A 24,237-nucleotide genomic window follows, 5' to 3' on the forward strand; every position below is an offset into this window, starting at 1 on the left:
ACCTATCATCTAAACGTAAACACCACAATTATTTCTTTAGTTCACTCCGTATCACCACCACCATCGCCGCCGCTACCACCACCGCTACCGTTTCGCGTGTCGTGTGAATATTGAATCACTCGAACACAGCCAGATTGTATTCAAACAGTTATTGAGTTTTTAAATTTTTACCGTATCTCCCGCAGCCTTCCTCAGATCAATGAATAAAGACGCAATGACCTTTCCCTTTGTTTACATAATTCACTTTTCCAGCCAGTGCAATATTTAGTGGCTCTCTTCGCTCCACCTTTCCAAACTGCATCGTGTTCCAGGCGCTCTTTCGGACTTAGTATATATATATATATATATATATATATATATATATATATATATATATATATATATATATATATATATATATATATATATATATATATATATATATATACGTGTGTCTCTGTCTGTTTGTTTGTCTTTGTCTTTCTGTTTGTCTGTCTTTCTTTCTTCCTATCTTTCTGTTTGTCTTTCTGTCTGTCTGTCTGTCTGTCTGTCTGTCTCTTTCTGTCTGTTTGTCTGTCTTTCTTTCTGTATGTCTTTCTGTTTGTCTTTCTGTTTGTCTTTCTGTCTGTCTGTCTGTCTGTCTTTGTCTGCCTGTCTATCTATCTGCCTGTCTATCTATCTATCTATTTGTCTGTCTGTCTGTCTGTCTGTCTGTAAGTCTCTCTCTCTCTCTCTCTCTCTCTCTCTCTCTCTCTCTCTCTCTCTCTCTCTCTCTCTCTCTCTCTCTCTCTCTCTCTCTCTCTCTCTCTCTCTCTCTCTCTAATCGTCAAAACTAACTTGATTTACGAGCAGTTTCATTATAACAAGTGTTCCTAATCAGCGTCATTGTAAATTTTAACGCACCTTATCGGCAGACTCAGTTCCTATTGATTGGTATATACTGGTCGCCTCATGACTCAACGCGGCTTGCTGTGCTGTTAAATCATGTAATGGTTTAATAGAGAAGTCACCCAGCAGGTCCAGAATCTTCGACTGCCTATTATCGTCAGTTAGTGCCCACCCTGACTATAATTTTCTTGCTTCCCCGGTATCAGAAAATTCCACAGGGGATGTTTTTTTGGGCATCAATACCTATCGTTACCTTAAGTTCTCTTCCACTCTTATTGATAATGTTTATATATTGTAGACAGGATAGCTTTCTTTGGGTGAGTTTGCAGGTATTAAGTTTACTCTGTGTGTGTGTGTGTGTGTGTGTGTGTGTGTGTGTGTGTGTGTGTGTGTGTGTGTGTGTGTGTGTGTGTGTGTACATATATATTGAATTAATCTTTTTGCCTTTCTTCTTTCAATGTGAAGTTAACCTCTTCAGGACTGTAACACATTTCTACCTTCAGTTTTCGGTGTGATTAAACGATTTTATTGGTATTAGGAAGGGTCTATGGAGGTCAGAAGATTGATGGCCAGAATCTTCACTATTTTAAACCCCACATAAGTTTCTGAAGCTGTACAAAATCACCAAATAGTAATCAGAATGAGTATGAAAACGCGTCATTGTACTGAAGGGATTAAAAGAATGTTATTTTTCTCAACATTCTCCCAACCGTGTTATTTACCCACAATGCTGAGCTGTGTTGTTTCAGTGCTGGCGTTTCATCAGCGGCCCGTGGAGTGTTGATACCGTGCCGTGTTGTGTGGATATTTACTCTACTGCAATTAAGGATTAGGATTTACTATTCACAAAACATTATTTCGACATGAATTATTAGAACAGCTTGTCGATATCCTGGCCGCTTAATTTGTTTTGTCCAAAGCAACTGCCATCACGTGTTGAGAACCAGTTGTGTGCAGGATGAGACTCGTGCATGTTATTTGGTAGCCTTTCTGATCATTATAATTTGAGAACATGCTGTGATGAAGGTATCGGTGATGGCGGCGGTGGCAGCTCTAGTGATTATCCAGTGACGGCTACGACAGCGCCAAGAATCTCACTCCGTCTGTTATTTGTAAGATACTTTTGTGTAACTCCACGTAGTGTGCTGTCGGGGAAAGGAAGAAAAAGTTGCAGGAGGATGGAGTCATATCTTACTCAGGAGGTGGTGGTGCCCGTGCGTGCAGGGCGGTACTTGAAGGGCCGAAACGCGCCCTATGTTTGTGTCACGGGACCTCAAGACGCGGGTGCGAGGCGGGTTAAAAGAGCGGAAAATTTGCGACCTGGACATGAATATTATTGTGCTACTTGAACGAGCCCCGGACACGCACGCAGCCAGGCGGGGGAGGTTGTCACGGTGCGGGTTGGGGAGTATGTCATGCACTTCAGCCCGGGGTGGTGATACTCCACCTCACGCCCACCTTCAGGCTACAATCTTTACGCTTACAACTTCCTCACCACATTATTTATATATGTATATATATATATATATATATATATATATATATATATATATATATATATATGTGTGTGTGTGTGTGTGTGTGTGTGTGTGTGTGTGTGTGTGTGTGTGTGTGTGTGTGTGTGTGTGTGTGTGTGTGTGTGTGTGTGTGTGTGTGTGTGTGTGTGTGTGTGTGTGTGTGTGTGTGTGTGTGTGTGTGTGTGTGTGTGTGTGTGTGTGTGTGTGTGAAATGGCGTATGAGTTGTTTAGCAGGTGGTATTTAAAAGAATTAGGGAATGACCCAGATACCAGCATACAAAAATGTCACGGAGTCTCAACACAAATTACTTATGTTAACCTTTGCCTGAACGTTAAGTTGCTTTCTATGCCGAGAAATCAACGCAAGGTCTTTATTTCTATTCTTTCCCACATGATTGTGTCTTCGATCTTTATTTCAAATAAAATGAAGATTAAAGACCAAGAAAATCATTCAGAACTTGAGTTCCACTTCATGAGAAAACAATGTTCGTGTTCGTCAACTGCAACACTGTGAACACAACTGTCTCTGCAGGACACAGGCAAACAAAGGCACCTCAATAACTTCCATAGTGTTACGAGGACAAGTATACATCACCATCAGGATTACAAACAAATGAAATGATAATTAACAACAACAACAACAATAATTAGTATTACTATTACTACTACTTCTACTACTAAAGTGGAACTAATAGCAATGTAACAATGATGATAGTCGTGACATTAAGATAACATTAGGTCTAGCAAAGTTGGCTATCAGAAGACACAAGACTGACACGATCCACTCAGCTATTCACGGCCCCTCTATTATTCCCACAGCTCCAGTATATCTCGTTGGTGTTCGTGGTCCGCTTACAGTAATTTGTTGCTCTCTAAGTGTCATGTCCTTTGTTTAACATCTCTCGATACTTTTACCTCTTTCTTTTCTTTTTTTATTTCTTTAAGTGTGTGTGCATTCCGGTAAATAGTATATATATATATATATATATATATATATATATATATATATATATATATATATATATATATATATATATATATATATATATATATATATATATATATATATATATATATATATATATATATATATATATATATATATATATATATATATATATATATATATATATATATATATATATATATATATATATATATATATATATATATATATATATATATATATATATATATATATATATATATATATATATATATATATATATATATATATATATATATATATATATATATATATATATATATATATATATATATATATATATATATATATATATATATATATCTCTCTCTCTCTCTCTCTCTCTCTCTCTCTCTCTCTCTCTCTCTCTCTCTCTCTCTCTCCGCCTTTTGAACGAAAGTACTAAATATATTATATTATGTAGCTTATTTTGTAACTCTAAGAAGTTTTACTATATTAAATTTCCAAATATCAATAATGTTTTTCTTGGTACAAATAACCTCACAGCTGTACCACACCGACCCGCTCTTGCCCCATGCTCAGGGAACACCTGTGGAAAGGTAAGAGAGAGAGAGAGAGAGAGAGAGAGAGAGAGAGAGAGAGAGAGAGAGAGAGAGAGAGAGAGAGAGAGAGAGAGAGAAAGAAAGAAATATATGTGTGTGTGTGTGTGTGTGTGTGTGTGTGTGTGTGTGTGTGTGTGTGTGTGTGTGTGTGTGTGTGTGTGTGTGTGTGTGTGTGTGTGTGTGTGTGTGTGTGTGCGTGCGTGTGTGCGTGTTACGTTCTCTTCTGTTTTTACTGTGAGTTTTACCGTGCACTTTTCACGACTCGAGCCTTTAATCGTGTGTGTTGAAAACTTTAGTCGAAGCAAATCTGATAAGCAATCCGTGACACCACTCGACAAGCTGCCCTTTGATCTACACTGAGAAATTACGTTAACATTTTTCGCCGCTGACGTGATTACACACTCAAACAATATTCTATTCATTAATTTTCCTGTGAGTGCGTAAGAGCTGATTCCCTATTAATGAACTGATTAATTCATTATGATATCATTACGCTATCTCGACGCTGCCTTTATATCTACGGAGCAGTGAGTGTGTGTATTGAAGGAGAGCCAACACATGTGCGGCTTTTCAACTTTTCTAAATTACATTATATATCTCGGGTACTTTACTTAACATGTGTGGCGAGAACCGTGTGAGTGTGTGTGTGTGTGTGTGTGTGTGTGTGTGTGTGTGTGTGTGTGTGTGTGTGTGTTGAAAGGTGGGAGAAAGAGCAAGTCTCAGTGTGAGAGACAGACGATCATATTCGGAAACGCCTTGGTCTCTTACCACGACAATTTTTCAAGTCCCCATACACGACTAGCCAGGTTTTCAAGACAGTTTCTCCTTATGATCAACTCGAAATCTTGCTAATCCATCACCAGAACCATAAAAAAATACCCTTAAAAACATGAGTATCAACTACAGCCTTTAGAAACAGTCGTCGTGAGAGAGTGTGAGAGAGTTGATGGGTAAGGTGAGGGGAGTGAGCAAGAAGGGCCTGGGTTATGCAAGGGAGTGGCCGTGACACTGACAGGGTGAACCGCTTCCACTAATTTACCAGACGTGTTTTCATCACTCAACCTCACCTCAGCACTTTGTTGTGTGTGTTGGGGAGAGACAGGGAGCTGAAGTCAGTCTGATTTATTTTTACATTCTTTTTCTCTCTCTCTCTCTCTCTCTCTCTCTCTCTCTCTCTCTCTCTCTCTCTCTCTCTCCTGCGGCTACAACTCCAGCGGTCGTCCTTCTCGCTTTGTTGGCAGTCCCTCCCTTGTTTGTTTTCTCTATTTAATCTTTATTTATTTACACCGAGGCATGTTTCCCCCGTTCAGCTCTGTACGTATATAAACATTGCATCTGGAGGCTTAACTTCGTGATGCTGTTGGAAGGTGCACATGTGTCTGTACTAGTATGATTTGCTGAGGTGAAACTCCCTCCTTAATTCCTTCAGTCACCATGACGCGTTTCCATATTCATTCTGGTTACTTTGGGTGGTTTTATGCAGCTTCATAAACTCGTGTGGGAGATTAATTTAGTGAAGATTCTAGTCATTAATTTTTTGACCTCTCTAGACCCTACCTAATGTCAATGAAATGGTCTAATCGTATACAAATCTCGAGGTAAAAATATGTCCCAGTATTGAAGGGGTTAGCGACTTTGACAGCTTAGGTTTCTTTTAACATACTCGTGTAAAGTTTTATCCGTAATTTCTTCAGACATCATCCTTCGAAACATATACCAGGTGACTTTTTTGTTTTATTCCTAGTTCAATCAAGTCTAGGAATTAAAAAGTAACGTACTATCAAAGTTTTAAGTGTAATGAGTAACATGCGGCAACTTATGAACGAGTCGAATCTCTGAAGTGTGTCTCGGTATTACTCATCTATGATTCGAACCAATACTCTATCTCCCTGTTAAGTATCAGTGTATCAGCAGCATTCACGAAGCCAGCGAAACAACACGTAAATTCATATTATTACCTCTTTCAATACTGGGACACATTTTTACCTAGAGATTTGTGTACGATTAGACCATTTTTATTCACATTAGGAAGAGTCTATGGAGGTCACAAGATTAATGGCCACAGTCTTCACTATTTTAATCCCCCACATAAGTTTCTGGAGCTGTATAAAATCACCAAATAGTAAGCTGAATGAATATGGAAACTCGTCATGGTACTGAAGGGGTTCTGGATGTATCTATTTATTTTCATTCTGATGCTGTCTTACTCTTTGATTCTGTGTGTGTGTGTGTGTGTGTGTGTGTGTGTGTGTGTGTGTGTGTGTGTGTGTGTGTGTGTGTGTGTGTGGTGGACGCTTTAATGGAATGTTGATGTGACTGGGTGTTGTCACTCGCTGATAGTTTGTGCAGCGAGGCGTGTGTTGACTGAGTAAGCCGCTTGTAGTTTGTCCTCTTTCATATTTATTTCTTATATTTTTCTGAGGGGGGTGAGTGCATTACTCTCAGCGGTGAAGGGTTTTTGTTTTGAGATTTTGCTTGGTGTCCGTGTATCCTTTTATTTTGTTGATAGCTTCGAAAAAGAAAAAAATAAGACGCTTTGAGGCATTTTACTTCATAGATGTAAGCTTGTTTGTGATGGGACAGGTATTGGTGTGGGTTTAGTATTGACATCTGACATTCGGGTCATATTTGTTGCTGTTCCTGCACCATTTTCCTACTGGCGGCCTCAAACTTGCGCCAGTAACTCGTCACGCCACTGCAGGCATGAATATTTTGTAGGCAGCGAGCGCTCGGTCCCCACATAACACACCTGTTCTCACAGCACCAGGTATATTTTCTTCCTCACAAACATCTGTTCTCCCCACACACCCCAAACACATGTTCTATCCACCCACGCACCAAATACATGTCCTTCCACACCAAACTTTTTTTCTACTACACACAAAACACCTTTTCTCTCCCCTAATACATCTCTTTCATACATCATATAACTATATAATTCTCCCTGAACGCAAAATACTTGTTCCCATTTCCTATGCAGGCTGAGTTTCTCCTTCCTCCCTCCACACATGTAGCTAACACATGCTCTTGTCTCCACTACTCACTAAATTCTTGTCACTTCAGCATACCAACCTTATGCCCTTCTACACACACACACACACACACACACACACACACACACACACACACACACACACACACACACACACACCCGGTAGCTCAGTGGTTAGAGCGCTTGCTTCATAAGCCAGAGGACCGGGGTTCGATTCCCCGGCCGGGTGGAAATATTTGGGTGTGTTTCCTTTCACGTGCAGCCCCTGTTCACCTAGCAGTGAGTAAGTACGGGATGTAAATCGAGGAGTTGTGACCTTGTTGTCCCGGTGTGTGGTGTGTGCCTGGTCTCAGGCCTATCCGAAGATCGGAAATAATGAGCTCCGAGCTCGTTCCGTAGGGTAACGTCTGGCTGTCTCGTCAGAGACTGCAGCAGATCAAACAGTGAAACACACGCACACGCACATGCGCACGCACACACGCGCGCACACACACACACACACACACATAGTCGTTCCCTCCACACTCTAAATATTTGTTCCCCACACACGTAACACTTGCTCCCCATTCACCGAGTATATTTGATCCCCAAACATCTAACACTTGTTCCCACACAGCTAAACATTAGCCTCCCAACACACCCACGCAGCGGGCACCTGTCCCAACCACAACCAACACTTGCTCCTCTACACGTCCAACAACCTGCTCCTAAACGCCCCAACCCAACGAAACGTGCCCCTCCTCCCCACACACTTTCCTTCTTTCTATTGACATTTCCAGTGACGAGGTCGAAGACAGCAACATTAAGGAAGACCATGGTCAGTCTTTGGTTCGTCGGCGAGACACAGGTGTACTGCGGCCGCAAGGATTCACATTACAAGCTGAGGAACAAATTTATGCTGGCCAGGTGCAAGTCCTTAATGCGCTTGTAAAAGTTAGTGACACTCGGGTTGAATACATTCGCGCTAATGCAGCAGTAAACATGTCGCCGCGCCCCGTGTAAAGAGAAAGCTGGTGTGATTGACTGTGACAAAGGCTGACGTTTACACGAGCCTGGCGTCCTCTGTGGAACGTGTAAACCAGCACCCCTGGGCGGAGGTATGTAGAGGTGGGCAGGTTGTAAATCACCTCGCTTCGCTCCGCCTCACCTGTCACTCATCGAGGCTCCTCCTGACACTAATCACTGTCACCCTCAGGAATTATGCACTTTTCACATATGGGTGGCGGGACGCTTGGAAAGAACTATTGTGCAGGTTTGCTTGGTCCACGTAAAAGGAAAACAATAAAAACTAAGCTGCGGCGTTAAGTGTCCCGAGTTTGTTCACCATCAGTAAAACTCGTCCTCACTGCCTTGATTATATTTTATGCGTCGAAGGTCTGAATTCAGGCTCGTATCAAATTACTGGGAGTGAGAGGCAAATCAGGACTTGTGAACGGGTTCTTCTTCTTCCTCCTCCTCCTCCTCCTCCTCCTCCTCCTCCTCCTCCAGGACGGCCTCGCGGCAAGGCTGGCAGAGTGGCTGAGCGGCCTGGCCTGCCTGTCACCGTTAGTACACCTGAGACCTGCCGGCGACACGTACACCTGTCCCCGGCCCGCCCTAGCTATGTAATACCTGTCCACCTCCAGTCAGGGGCGAGGCGCAGAGACACTCCCTCGAGCCAAGAATGTGTATGCATGCATGTTCCTACAAGTGAATGGCAAAGGACGTCAGTTTGCTGAAGGGATATTAGGGTGAACTAAATATATATTGTTACTGCATCCACCCCCCCCCCCTCTCTCTCTCTCTCTCTCTCTCTCTCTCTCTCTCTCTCTCTCTCTCTCTCTCTGATAGAACCGCATGTACCCGTGGTGTCGCTCCTCCCACCTCAGCGAATCCCCTTCCATTCAGCTTTATACCGTTTGCCAATTATTTTTCCTGTGTCGTGGCGGATCGAGATAAATGAAGCAAGTCCCGTTGAGAGACGCGCCCTGTCACACAACGTCACACGCCAAGCCCCGCCGTCCCCGCCTCATACATATCACTGGGAGAATGTTTAGCCGATCCTCTTGACTGGCTGACGATAAGAAAAAGGAAGAAAAAAAGGCGAGCACCGTTGTAGTGACTAGCAAAAAGTTTATATTTGCAACTCTGGTAACAAAGAGCGTAAATCGATACATGGGAAATATCACCTTGGTGGGACCCCGTGGACTTATGTTGCTTTGTCCCCCAAGAGCGAAGCAAGACGGTGGAGATTAAGAGACATGGGAAGTGAACAGAATAATAGTAATGATAAATGGCAAAAAAAGGGGACACAGGTGACGTGGAGGAAGGTTACATAGCAGGTACAGGTGTATAACAAGGACGTAGAGGTTAGGTTTATGATAGCTTGATTTTTTTTATATATCTACGAGCTTTGTTTCTCTTGGGTATTGTCAATCTATGATGGTTTAATTAATATCCAACTTTATGTAGAAAGATTCTAATCCCTTCAGTTCCAAGACGAGTTTCCATATTTATTCTTCTTACTATTTGGTGACTGATACAGTTTCAGAGACTCATGTGGGGGATTAAAATAGTGAAGACTCTGGCCATTAATCTTCTGACCTTCATAAACCCTTCTTATGTCAATAAAATCGTCTAGTCACACCCAAAATTCAAGGTAAAAATGCGTTCTAGTACGAATGTGTTAATGATAGAGAGAATACAGATAAAAAAAAGAAGAGAAAGAACATGAGTGGTGCAAAGTAAAGCCATATATTAGACACTAGAATATTAAAAGAAAAAGAAGAAGCATCTGAGTTGAGAGGACAAATATACAAAAGCTACGGAAATACAAAAAAAGAACCCTCAAATTAAAAAACAAAAATTGGAAAGAAAAAAAGAACATACGAGTGACTTGAAACAGTTACGTTGCTAATAAAGACGCAACAAAAATGAATAGAAAGAAGGAAGATCGGTACATGATTGGTATAAAAAGGCAAACTAAGTAAATAAGTACCTGTCGGTGCGTCCTGGACTGGTTTGGCGCGCAGCAGGTGAACTGAATGTAAAAGAAAAGAGAAACTGATAATAAAGACACGTTCAGAAACACAGCAGGAAACGCCTTCAGAACTAGTTAGTCGTGCTGTAATTTCCCTCACAAAAGAAATTGGACACTTAACATGTTTGTGTGTGTGTGTGTGTGTGTGTGTGTGTGTGTGTGTGTGTGAGAGAGAGAGAGAGAGAGAGAGAGAGAGAGAGAGAGAGAGAGAGAGAGAGAGTGTGTGTGAGAGAGAAAGAGAGTGTGTGTGTGTGAGAGTGTGTGTGTGTGTGTGTGTGTGTGTGTGTGTGTGTGTGTGTGTGTGTGTGTGTGTGAGAGAGAGAAAGAGTGTGTGTGTGTGTGAGAGAGAGAGAGTGTGTGTGTGTGTGAGAGAGTGTGTGTGTGTGTGTGTGTGTGTGTGTGTGTGTGTGTGTGTGTGTGTGTGTGTGTGTGTGTGTGTGTGTGTGTGTGTGTGTGTGTGTGTGTGTGTGTGTGTGTGTGTGTGTGTGTGTGTGTGTGTGTGTGTGTGTGTGTGTGTGTGTGTGTGTGGTTGCAACTGTTTATATACCATTAGAATAAGATGTATGAATATAAGATAAATGTATATTTGTGGATAATCATATATTTGCTATGAAGTATTGCTGCTAATGTTGGGAATATCAGTGAAATAGTTGCATATTTTTCTATCATTGTTTATAAAATGTAATGCACTGTGGACAATAAACTATCTGAATGTCTATCTATCTATTTATCTACGCGTGCGTGTGTGTTATCTTTGTCTCCATCTCCTTATTTACTACTCAATCACTCTCTCATTCCATCACAAACAAGAGCAGCCTCGGAAACTTGAACAGACGTCTAGAACCAGAATAGAAAGGCAGCGAATGGAGGGGAGCAGAGTGAACCATTTATCATCACGCTGTTATCAGGTGAGGCCAGGTATTTCGTGGTGCCCATCCATATATTCTCTACAGATCACAAGGGACGAATGTAACGGTTATCCCCGACATATATTCCCTGACCCCGGCGGCAGCGCGTGGAATCTGATGGAAATGTTGAGTAATGGGGTTAATGTCCGTATTGAGAGAGGGACAAAGGAAAAATGTGACTTTCATATTGTGACTGGAATTGCAGCGACATGAATTTGGGCTCAGTTCGGCGGGATAAGGCTTCATAGTTGATTAAAATGCGAAATTGGATTGTGGGCGGAACGTTAAAAAGGGAGAAATAATCTTTCATGACATTCCTCCTCATCCCGTCTGGACACAGGTAGGAGTGTTTCATCTGCCTCTCATCGGGAACCAGGCTACTCATCACAGCGAATACCGTGAATGGAATGAATATGGAAATAAAGAGAGGAAATCAATGTTATCTGATTCAAAAACTCATCTTCTTCATGTCCATAATCCATTTTTTACCCCATTCAATACAGGGACAAATTTTTACCTTTACTTTTTATGTGATTACACAATTTTATTGGCATTAGGAAGGGTCTATTGAGGAGAGAAAATTAATGTCCACAGTCGGTACTATTCTGTAGCTGCATAAAATCACCAAATAGTAAGCACAATGAGTATGAAAACGCGGCATGGTACTGAAAGGGTTAAGATCACATTTAGTACACCAAGATGTTCGTTTATACAAGCAGGGAGAAAGGGAATCCCGCGCACACCACACACAAAAGGGATGAGAGAGAGAGAGAGAGAGAGAGAGAGAGAGAGATGCTTCACCTGTTGCTTAACCATGCATTCCCTATTCCCTTTGTGATCTTACTCCCCAACACAAGAACCCTGCTAGATGTTCCTGACGATTGTACATCCTCGTGGCCACACCTCCGCATCTTTACCCGCGTCCTTTCAACAATTCACTTATCATACCAGTCTTTACTCGACACACAATCAATACACAATTAGTTTTATCATCCAGCCCTCCCTGCGAGATTATTCCAAGAACGCCAAGCTCGCCCGGTTCCTCTTCCCCTCTCCTCCTGTCTCGGATGTTCACTCAGCTATTCCTGGAATGTGCTGCATCTCACTTGATCTGTCTCTCTCCCCGCTGCTCCTCCCCACAACATTTTCCGCCGCAGTCCCTCTTGTGTTTACAGGTACAGGGGAGTTGCAAGGGAGGTCCAGGCTTATCACAGAGGAATGTGTTGTCTTGATCTGTGTACACGACGGCTGGTTGTGTCTTGCCTGTTAGACTCTTCGTAATCTGAATGAAAATCGTTCTTTTACTATATATTTTTTTGTCAGATTCTTGTTTTCTTTTTATTTTGTGTTGTTTTTCTCGACACGGTATCTTTTTCTTACTTTTTTTCTTTTTTTTTATGTGTTGTGTGTCGGTTGTTGAATTCTTCGTGATCTGAATGGAAACCGTCCTCTTACTTGATTTTTTTTTTTTTTTCGTCAGGTTCTTGTTATTCTTTTGTTTTGTGTGATTTGTTTGTTTTACTCGACTCAAACATACCTTTTCCTTCTTTTTTTCTCTATTTTTTTCTATCTTGGTTGTGTCTCGGCTGTTGGACTCTTCGTAATATTTGCTTTTTGTTTTGTGTGGTTTGTTTGTTTTCCTCGACACAGCGTCATTTCCTTACCTTCTTTTATGCGCCATATTCAGAAACATTTCCTCTCTCACTGCAACCATTTTTTAAGACCACAGAGACGACTAGCCGAGTTCTAAAGAGTATTTGTCCTGTTGATAATGCAGAAAACTTGTTAACATGTCACTAGAATTACGAAAACATCCTTAGAAATTCATGACACTTCAACTAAAGCCATTTGAAAATAGTGAAGGTGTGGAGTGGAAGTGCTTCAGAATATGGGCCTTTTTCTCTCTTCTTTTCTTTTTATCTGAATTGAAATGGTTTATCTATTCAATTTATTTATCTGCGGCTATATTCACCTCCCCTCTCCCTTTATTCTTTCTCTTTATCCCTCTCTTTGGTCATATTCCTTTATCCTCGACCCCTTCATGATATACAAGTATTTATTTACATATATTAGTTATTTAATTATCTCCTTCCCTTTGCTTCATTTCTTTCCTTCTTTCACTTTGTCTTTCCTGATTATTCTCTTTTGTATTTCTTTTTCTTCCTTTGTTTGAGTTTATTATCCATTTGTCTATTAGCGTGTATCATCTATTCACTTCCCTGTCTTTCTTTCTTTCTTTTTTTCTCTCTTTCTTTCTACACAAGTGATTATTAATACTCAAGCTCTTCTCCGTTTTACGTTCATACTCGTTTATCGTGTATTTGTTTCTTATATATATTTTCAATTTGCTGCCGTGTTACAATATTTATCTATCAGTATCATCTATTCACTTCCGTCTTTTTTTTCCTTTTATTTTCTTACTCTCTCTCTCTCTCTCTCTCTCTCTCTCTCTCTCTCTCTCTCTCTCTTTCGTCGTATTCAAGCGCTACTACTATTCTTTTTTTTATTTATGCTAGTTTGTTATCTATATTTACTACCAATTTCCCTCCCTGTTACATTGTTTCCTTCTTTTTTCTTACCCCCCTGCCCTCGTTGATCATGTTTAATGCCTGAGCGGCAGTTGTTCCTCCTCGTCCTCACTCTTGTTTTTCCTCACCGTGGTCTGCCATTAAGGTTATTACCGTGCCTGTTTTCCTTTACGCTCCCTGTGTTCTTTTCCCGCGTTCATGCGTTGGCAGTGCTCATTAGCGTCAGCATTATTAGTGTGGCGAGCGGCGGCGAGCTTGTGTGGCAATCTAGGAGTCGACTCAACACCCAACACACATTCCACGGTGTTCGAAACTTGACCCCTTGAGCATCATGACGTGTTTCCATATTCATTCTGCTTACTGTTTGGTGATTTTATACAGCTTCAGAAGCTCATGAGAAGTTTTAAATTAGTGAAGACTGTGGTTATTAATCTTCTGACCTCCGTAGACCTTTCCTAATGTCAAGAAAATGTTCTAGTCATACACAAATGGCGTCTTTCCATATTCATTCTGTTTATTATTTGGTGATTTTATACAGCTTCAGAAACTTATGAGGGGGATTTAGGTAATGAAGACTGTGGTAATTAATCATCTGACCTCCATAGACCTTTCTTAATGTCAATAAAATGGTCTAATCATACACAAAAATGACGCGTTTCCAGATTCATTCTGCTTACTGTTTGGTGATTTTATACAAATTCAGAAACTCATGAGGAGGATTAAAATAATGAAGACTGGCTATTAATCTTCTGACCTCCATAGACCCTTCCTAATGTCAACAAAATGGTCTAATCGTACACAAATCTCAAAGTAAAAATGTGTCCCAGCACTGAAGGGGTTATTAACCTATCTGATACTGTGTGTGTTTGTGTTTCCCTTACTCCTCTCCACACACACACGTTCACACACACACGTACACGATAAAGTACAACACTGAACAAGACAAAAATTCATAATTCCACTGTTGTGCAAAGTAAATATACGAATCTGCAGCATTAAATTTGTCACAGGTATGAGTGTACGTAGGTAAGTGAGCTCAGGGGGTTGGAGGGGAGGAGGAGGAGGAGGAGGAGGAGGAGGAGGGAAAGGTGAGGCACAAATGTGGTGGTAAGAGCAAGATACGGACATGGTGGCGTGCATACAAAATAACCTGCCATCTGGTGTCTTTCTCCGTCTCTCTCTCTCTCTCTCTCTCTCTCTCTCTCTCTCTCTCTCTCTCTCTCTCTCTCTCTCTCTCTCTCTCCTATCTACTTTTCTCTTTTTTAGTTTGTCTCTCTTCTTTTTCTCTCTCTATTTTCATTTTGTTATTGTTATTCTCTCTCTCTCTCTCTCTCTCTCTCTCTCTCTCTCTCTCTCTCTCTCTCTCTCTCTCTCTCTCTCCTGAAAATAAGCAAACAAAAGCGTATCTGCCTCAAAACGAGAAATTAAATAAAAATCACGAAAGAAAAAGAATACGTAAATAAAGGAAATAAAACAACAAATACGAGGATCAAGCTAAGATTTACATGCGTCTCTGTTTACACGTCATCCGGGAAATGGAGGCGAGTAAAAATGGCATGGAAATTGGCGGCAAATTGTGAAGATAAACGGAATCTCCCCCCCACTGACCTGCCATTAAATATTTGTCGTGTTAGCGTGTATAAAGATCAGCCGGTCATACTTGTCGCTTTCAACACGGAATTATATCTGGAACTCAGAGCATAAAGCGGATAAACATGTGAAGACTTGACAGGCTCGAGTGGTATTGGTGACTGACGGAGAGAGAGAGAGAGAGAGAGAGAGAGAGAGAGAGAGAGAGAGAGAGAGAGTGAATGAATGAATGAATGACTGGCAGACACTGATTGGCAGACAGTAAGGTACTGACAAATACACAAAACAAAAGCAAGAGAGAGAGAGAGAAAAAGAGAGAGGAGAGGGGGGGTGGAAGACAGGCATACAGATATACAGACAGACAGAACGACAAAGACATGGACAAGGGCAAGAGATAGAGATAAAAGACAGATAGAACAAGAGAGAGAGAGAGAGAGAGAGAGAGAGAGAGAGAGAATGGTCCCGTTGCGGCGTCCCCCTTCGCGACAAGAAAGGTCAACAGTTGCCGTGGATTCTCCGGAGGCAAGGAAAGGAAAAATCAAAAGGCCGGTAGGGAGGTAATCCATCGTTAATGCAGCGGAAATATAAATTGATTAACGTTGTCGTGTATCTGAATTACCACCTGTCGCGGTGATTAAAAGAAAGAGAAATTTTAATCACGTCACGGAGCAATGTAAGCGCAGATATTCAAGTCATTGGATGAAATAGACTTTTGGAATCAGTAATTAGAGTAAAAAATCATTGACTCTTCAAACACAAGCAGATTAGCGCTTTGTTGTAGTGGGATTAAACTCATCACGCCGCTTTCTTCCGGCTGGGTGATTCTGCTGCTTTCTATTTCCAACATGCTCGTTGTTAAAGTGGATTACCTGCTCGGCTGAGGGGGACACACTCCAAGCTTTTATTTCGTTCCGCGAAACTTTTCTATGTTTTTCTGGCTGCTTTTTCTTTCATACTCCTTTTGCTTCATTGAAAGAAAAAGAAGTTTGAAAAAAAGGATGTGGTGTGAGATTGAGACTGGACAAGGCGCGACAAGGTTTTATTTTGTCTCGTTACGGTGAATGTTTCTAGTTATTTCTACTTGTCCGCACTCCCAAAAGTGGATTTATCGCCTCACTACTTCGCTTGATATTTATTGAAGGTGGTGGTGTCAGGTGGCGAGTTTATTTACATGGATTACTTATACGACTGAAGGGACGGACATTATTATCCTCTCAGTGCGATAAGTATTCGTATGTGTCTTCTTTACCAAATATGTATCTCCCTTTTTTATGCCTTGTTCTTGCCTCTGATAGGAATATATATGAAAACATTTATGAGAGTCTAAAAGTTAAAATCAACCCCTTCAGTATTGGGATGCATTTTTACCTTGAGTTTGTGTATGATTAGACGATTTTATTGACATGAAGGGTTTATGGAGGTCAGAAGATTAATAGCCACAGTCTTTACAATTCTAATCCCCACATAAGTTTCTAAAGTTGTATAAGATCGCAAAATAGTAAGCAGAATGAATATGGAAACGCGTCATAGCACTGAAGAGGTTAAGTACTTGTGCTATTGATGGGAATAGAAAGTGTTCTTTTCTTTCGTTGCATTGCAGTGAATATAATCAGACTGCAAGAGTAAACATCATTTTGAGAGAACGTTGTGCATTCCGATACATCCTGGCCACTCACTCTGTGTCAACGCACCTCATCACATCACTCATTACACTCGCCTTCGACTCATTCCTTCCCCCACCGCCTCCAAAACCTGCTACCTCTTCCCTGAGCACTGGCCACCCACTAGGAACTTCGGACCTAGAGCTCAGATTTCCCGGTCATGGGCAGTGCTTCATGGAACCCAGTAATTATATGACGTCGATGATAAGACTCACCCGTCATTGGAGCCCATCGTTCTCTGCAACTCTCGTAAAGACTAATTAAGGAAAAAAATGCGAAGAACCTTGAAACTCCGTGGTGAGTGTGGCGGGCCCAGCACAGACCCTCCAGCACCAGACAGCTGCTGCTTGTGTCCCGTGTGGCGTGAAGCACAACCCGAGGCGCACCGAGACGATTCGATACAGGTAGAGAACAGAAGGCCCTCCAATTAGCTCATTGATGCGGCCCTGCGATTGAACACAACAAACAAAAAAATAATCCACATCACTCGGCTTTTACGAAGTTGTTTGTGATTAGCTACGCACAGAACAAGACAAATGTGTGGTACAATAAAGAGGAAGGCTTCTCCCCTCCACTGATCCCTTCAGGCACAGACTACCAGCGCGGAGGTATTTGAATAACATACTTTATAGGAGCGAGATAAGAACTAACACTGATGAAACAACTGATCATACAAAATAACCATTGCCAGAGAGAGAGAGAGAGAGAGAGAAAGCACAATGAACAGCGCCTGTCATGGCCACGGGGAACACCAGTGTAAAATGGTGTCTTAAATATTCATGAACTTGAGTGTGGGGTGTGGAAGGGATGGGGGACGACCACGAAACACGCGAACACTCCTCCCCCTCCTCTTCCCCTCCTCTTTCCCCTTCCCTTCCTCCCTCCCTCGCTCCTTTCTTTATTATGGTGGTGGAAGCAGGTGAAAGTAGGAGGAGGTGAAGGAAGTATGAGGAGGAGGGTGAAGAAGAGGACAAGGAGCAAACTAGTAAGGTTGGCGAGGCAAGTGAATAAAGAAAGAGGAGGAGGGAAGCGAATAAGAGGAAGAGTGAATGTGCAAGAAGGGGAAGCAGGTGAAATAAGAACGAGTAAGGGAAGAAGGGGAATGAATAAGAGAGAGAGAGAGAGAGAGAGAGAGAGAGAGAGAGAGAGAGAGAGAGAGAGAGAGAGAGAGAGAGAGAGAGAGAGAGAGGATTAAAGAGTGATTCAGTGGGGTTTTTATCTCTCTCTCTCTCTCTCTCTCTCTCTCTCTCTCTCTCTCTCTCTCTCTCTCTCGTAAATCAAACAACAACGACATACCAGGAGTTCTCACACGTTTCTGTTCGTCTTTCCTTTGTGTTTCCGTGTGATTCCTCCCCACAGCCACCTCGGGACAGGAAAAAGACTTGAAGACACACACACTCCCACACCTGCACTCGGCCAGGTTGGGGCTGCAATTACCACGTGGATAATGACATGCAGGCAGAGCAAACAAACATACATAGGCAGGTACAACAACACACTAGCGCCTTCATGCAAAAAGGCAACAAACGTGTACATATATATCAACACGTCTGAACACACACGTACTCACACACACACGCATACAAGGAGGGAAGCGTGAAGGAGCGAGAAAGAGACCAAGAAGGATGAAAATAGCGCAAGAAACAAAGACAAAACTAAACTTAAAAGAAAGAAAAGGAAAAAGGATACAACGGAAGCGGAACAAAGACCAGATAACGAAATGCAAAGGAAAGAAAAGACGAGATTCAGCGAAGTGTGAAGAGAACAACGTGTGATTAGGAGTGGTGATAATGATGGTGGTGGTAGTGGTGGTGGTGGTGGTGATGAGGTGTTGATTTACGAATGGTGATGATTTTGATAGTAGTGGTAGTAATAATAATAATAATAATAATAATAATAATAATAATAATAATAATAATAATAATGATAATGTCAAGAGCGACCTTTATAATATGAGATTAATTGGGTGTTTTTCGTTCACAAATAAATCAACAGTCGACAAATTAATTAATTATTCAACGCATGAGACATGAAAATATTTATCAACTCTCCAATTCTCTCTCTCTCTCTCTCTCTCTCTCTCTCTCTCTCTCTCTCTCTCTGTAGCAAGTAACATGACTCCATTCGCGAGGAAATATGATTTAGTCGCGGGAAACATGTTTATCAAGTGTACCTGCGCGGCCCTTCACCTGCCCCGCCCACCTGCACGACCCACCCTTATAGGAAATCGACACCGGCCACTGTCCACTCACCAAACACAACCAAGCGCTGCCTTCACATGACACAGCTGACGAGAAGCTCACTGACACATGACGCTCCTGGAATGGATTTAGCGGAGAAAACGGTAGCGGTTGTATATTCTTTTTCTCCTTCTTGTTACCTTGGAGGAGGAGGAGGAGAAGGAGGAGGAGGAAAGGGAAGAGGTGAAGAGGCGAGGAGAGCCAAATGGGATGCGCTTTTCTTTACTAGTTGGCAACCAGCTCAAGTAGAAAATTGGCGGAGCTGATCAATTTTATGATAATCTGGCAACTCGTGTGTCACCTCTGTCATGTGTGCTGATTTGATGATGGATTGCTGTGTGTGTGTGTGTGTGTGTGTGTGTGTGTGTGTGTGTGTTGCCGTCATACTCTTAAACACAAACGCAGTTCCGTACGGCGTGGCTTGGCACTGTGTTGTTCTATGCTACCTTATGGTTTCGAAAAACAAAGGGAACTGGAGCGCTCTCTGTGATTCATGAGTGAAGTGCTTGATCGCTGAGCCGTGAGCAGCACTTCAGGGCGAGAACTGTGTGTGCCACGTCCCTTTGTCCACCTCTGAAACCCACATAGTCGCTGATTGTACCTTATGTGTGTGTGTGTGTGTGTGTGTGTGTGTGTGTGTGTGTGTGTGTGTGTGTGTTTGCGCTGCCCCTTGTGTGTTTTGTACTCCAATCGTTTCTTTTTATCTCAGTTTTACGACCTCGATGATAATCTTGTGTGATTACATTTTGCATTATTGTCATTTCTTCAACAGGAGCAACTTTGTCTTGTTAATATCCCCGTCAGTATTGCTACCTGCGTTGTGCGAATGAATGTAATTTTCAACAGCGCCGCTAACTGTGCAAAATTCATAGGTTTATTCGGTAAAACTGCAAGTAGCGCTTTCCTCGGCAGTAATTTGAGAAAACTGTGCTGCCCTTTTCCATGCTCCGGTGATCTAGTGGCTGTGCGATTGCTGTGTTTTCATCCCCGCATTATCTTTTCCCTTTACTTACATGTTGCGCTGCGCTAAGGGACGGTTCGATTTGTCGCTCAGGATGTTTTTCTCCTCACACTATAATTGCATCACTGGCGGCGGTCGACAGGCGTGCAGGAAGGCGGACGCTGTTCCTGTCAGCTGTCGCGCTATTTTTCGGAGACGCGAAGTCAGGGAATACTACAGCCACCAACCAGGGAGAGATTGATGGCTGGTGGTGGTGGTGGTGCTGCTGTTGCTCTGTGAAGACACCTCGGAGGGAGAAGATGGCGTCGTATCAGGTTACTGACGAGGGTGATGAGTGGTTTTCCATGCTTTCTCTTGCTGATTTTTTTTTTTTTTTTTTTTTTTTACACTTAGTAGACTTAGGTGTTTTATAAAGTGGGTGTCTCTCATTCAAAGTCAAAGGAAAGTCGTCTTCATGGACCTTGCTCTCACCAAACCCTGCAAGACGTGCGAACTTGAGACAGCAAAGGGAGGCGACAGGGTGAGAGAATGACCTCTTGGTATCGCTGAGTTACCTTCAACGAAAAAAAGGCTCGTTTCTCCAGTGTGGTTCAAATGACAGCCTGCCGCTCTGGTATGAATACTGAAGTGCTACGTCCGTCACTTTGTCATGTAACGAAATGAAAAGTTATTGAATTAGTCATGTTAGTGTCTCTTCAGGATCATGTCAGGTTGTCTCATGTCAGTCTGAACGTGGATGCTTGCTGTAATTCAGTCCGTCTTTAGAATAGCACACAGCCTACCATTAATCAATTGCGTTTGCCACTGATCTCTCACGTCTCCTGTTACGTTGTGCGCTAACTAAAACCAGTAAAGTTGTGCCGTTTTATAAATTACCAAAATGTTGAAAAACATATTATGAAAGCATGATTTTAACTCCCGCAGACTTTTAAACATCACAGACTGCAGTGAGTGGTGTCCTGACCAGGGAGAGACCAGACAGATGACACGAGCAGCAAGTTACTGGGGCAGGGAATGTGCTGCTGCCGTGTGCTCATGCAATATATTTTCGTGTGAAGTCAGTGAGTGGCTTATTTTCAGCAGCTGACAAAAAAGTAATTGGAACTTATTAGGGTGTCATTTTTTGTGTTATCCCCATGTTTGCTGTGCGTCGGTGCTCGCTTAATGAATCACATCGCGCTGTTGTGAATGAGATAATGAAAATATTTCCTGGGCATTTAAAGTTTTGAAGTGAATAGAAAAGTTTTAACGGTAAAGGCGTATGAATTTAATAACAACTGCGAAGGGAATTTAAAACACGTAGTGATATCAAGTGTCTTATACTTTATTTATTTTTTTCATGTTTTACCCAACAGACTTCTTTCCTTATGTCTTTTTTTTTTTTTTTTTTTTCTCTTTTTCCTTGTCTCTTTGTACGGGACATATTCTCCTTCACCTCTTTTTCATCTTTTCTTTTTGTGTGCATTTTTTTACGTATATTTTCTTACTATTCCTTTTCCCTGCGTATTTTTCTCGTGTTTTTTCATGTATTTTTTCCTGTACCTTGTTTTATTCAATACTCCTTTTTTCCCCATCACATTTTTCCTTCACTCACTGACTTCCACTCCGGATTACAACAGATACACCGGCGGGTTTGTGCAGACACTCATTTATTGATTAAACCTGTGTGTGTGTGTGTGTGTGTGTGTGTGTGGGAGGGTAGCTAGGTGAATGCATGTGTTGGTAGGAAGGTATAGGCAGATGAGTGACTTTTTTTTTTTTTTTTTTTTTGTGTGTGTGTGTGTGTGTGTGTGTGTGTGTGTGTGTGAGGGTGTGTGAGGGTGGGTAGGTGGACGGATAAGTGTGTGTGGGATGTGGATGTGTGTGTAGTGAATCCGTATGCATGTGTCGGCCGCTCGTATTATTTTGTATTCGTATCCTGAAGGTCTAAAAGGGACGTGCATGTTAAGAGACGGCGTTCACATTCACTCCACGCCACGATGCCAGTGAGATAATAAGACTGAAGGAAAGAGAAGAACTGTGACGGCCTCGCTGAGCCTCACTCACGTCTTAACAATTCAAAACACTTAAGATTTCTATCCCGCTTGTCTGAATCGGATGAGAATTTACGCTCGACTCTGCAGAAATTCGGAAAATTAAAAAAGCTATCATTGTTATTCTTTTTCCCTTTTATTGGCATACCCAGTGAATATTTATTACTAATTGTGCGCAGCCATTTTGTATCGCTCGTTCATGTGTTCAAATGTCACACAGAAGCTCCAGTAATTTTTCCAGTCTCAAAGGGAAAACATTCATTGGTAGGTATTCCCTTTGTACTGAGAAGAATTGTTATTGCTGTTTATTATGCTGAGAGAGATGTGTGTGGCTTTTTACAGGCTTATTTTTCCACTGCCCACACTTGTCAGGCAGGCGGGCAATAAGTGGGTGGCTATGTTCCTGGCGCGGGGATAGATTACGTCGCTGCCTCTCTATTTGAATTAAGTCGGCGTGCGGATGTTACAGATATGCAAGGCTGTGTAATAATTATTGTTATATCTTGTTGTGCTTGATGTGTAATTGAGTTCCGCTTAGGTCTTTTTTTAAATCCCTACCCCATGTAATCTTTGCTCATAAACCGGATCGGACAGAATCAGGAATCCGGCTGTGGTTTTCCTCCGTGCTTGCTTCACCGGACAACTTTTTTTCCTCTCTCCCTCTCTTTCTCTCTCTCGCTCCCTCATCTAGTCTGGCGAGATGGAGCGAGAGACTGTCACTAAGGAGATGATAGATAGGACATGATGACCTTTCGCGAAAATGCAACTCACCTGTTTTCCTCATTGGTAAAATTAATGTTGCCTATTTCGTTCCTGGTTCTCGGTTCTAAAGATTTCTTGTTACCAAACAGAGAATAAGGTTTCACTGTAAACTGGATTTCCTAGAATTTATATGACTCGGAATTTCAGTGATCCAAGAACTCGAGAAGATTGCACATTTGTAAATTTGTACATCTGTAAATTTGAGGCAAAATTTGAAACACTGCAAGACGAGTTTACTATTAACATTGATTTCGTGCTGCGCTAAACCTCAGAAAAAGTTAACCCTTTCTCTCTCTCTCTCTCTCTCTCTCTCTCTCTCTCTCTCTCTCTCTCTCTCTGATAACTATTTTTTTCACTGTATAATCCTTTTTCATACACGCTCCGCTGATTCGCCTCTCGGGAAACCAGTGAGAATAATCTGACTGTCTTTTCGAATCACTTAGCAATCTGTATGCATCTGCCATTAGAATACCGCCTATTTCTGAAACCCTCCCTAGTTATGACAGCCCCTTACGAATTTTTACCCTTGTGTCTCTGTGCTGCTGTAGTGAGTGTTCCGCTGCGAGTGTCCGTGACAGTGAGAGGAACAATGGGAGCACAGCCACCCATCCATCCACCAGTGCAACCTCACCCATGCACCGCTGCTTGATAAAGGAGAACGTGCCTGGCAAAGCTTGTGGGAGGAAAGTAAACTGTCTTATCGTGAATACTATGCTGTTAATGGTTCCAAATGTTAATAGGTAATGATAACAATGATGATAATGATAACAACGACTGCTTGGTAAATAAAAACGCACCTGGCAAAGCTTGTGGGGGGAAGTAGACTGTCTTATCGTGAATACTATAATGTTAATGGTTCCAAATGTCAATAAGTAATGATAACAATGATGATAAAGATAATAACAACTGTTTGATAAATGAGAAAGTGCCTGGCGAACTTTTGGAGTAAAGGATGAAATGTCTAGGAAATGCCATAAAAGGAAACCTGTCCTTGGTGGGAAAATGTTCAGAAGAAAAATAACTACCAGGGAAAATGTCCAATGGAATAAATGCCCAAGAGAAATGTCTGAATAGTAAAACATTCATGGAGGAAAATTTGTCCTTGAGGGAAAGTGAAGTATCCCACGCTCCATGAACGCACCTGAGCAGCGGCGGTGTGTCATTATGTGTTTTGTAGTGGACGTGGCACGTATTCCCCTCTGCTGATGTCTATGTTGGAGGTTGCCTTGGAGTTTTTATGGGCCGTGTTTCCCGCTCCCATCCCGCCTAATGGAGGCCAATTTGTGCCGCAATTCGTGTTGTACATTGCAGTTGTACATGCTAACCAGTGTTATTGAGGCGGCTTTATCATGTGTTTTATCTCAGCCAGATTTATTATTTTTTCCATTTACGGTGGCATGTTATATCATTACTTGTTTATATCATCATCTGCCATGACACGACGCGCCGTTTAGCGCACACTTATCAACAGCTTATCGTGAGGCATCTGATAGGAGCAAGGCCTTTAAAGTGGGATTCACGTGTTGTAATCAGATAACCTTTGTGCAAAACTCGCGCTACGTGCTGTTACATGAATTAATAAGTGAGCCACGAGTAATAATGGACGTGAGT

At 41.9% G+C, this 24,237-nt stretch overlaps 1 long non-coding RNA gene across 1 annotated transcript; it reads right to left on the reverse strand.

The window, feature by feature from the left end:
• Positions 1-1,767: 1,767 nt before the first annotated feature.
• LOC123504215 lies at positions 1,768-17,065 on the reverse strand. Its single transcript, XR_006674755.1, has 3 exons — positions 16,846-17,065; positions 9,902-9,943; positions 1,768-2,012 (listed from the first exon to the last, which is right to left on the reverse strand). It is a non-coding gene; the product is annotated as an uncharacterized LOC123504215 (long non-coding RNA).
• Positions 17,066-24,237: the final 7,172 nt, after the last annotated feature.

The sequence above is a fragment of the Portunus trituberculatus genome, chromosome 15 (assembly GCF_017591435.1).
Source record: "Portunus trituberculatus isolate SZX2019 chromosome 15, ASM1759143v1, whole genome shotgun sequence".
In the NCBI taxonomy this organism is placed as follows: domain Eukaryota; kingdom Metazoa; phylum Arthropoda; class Malacostraca; order Decapoda; family Portunidae; genus Portunus; species Portunus trituberculatus.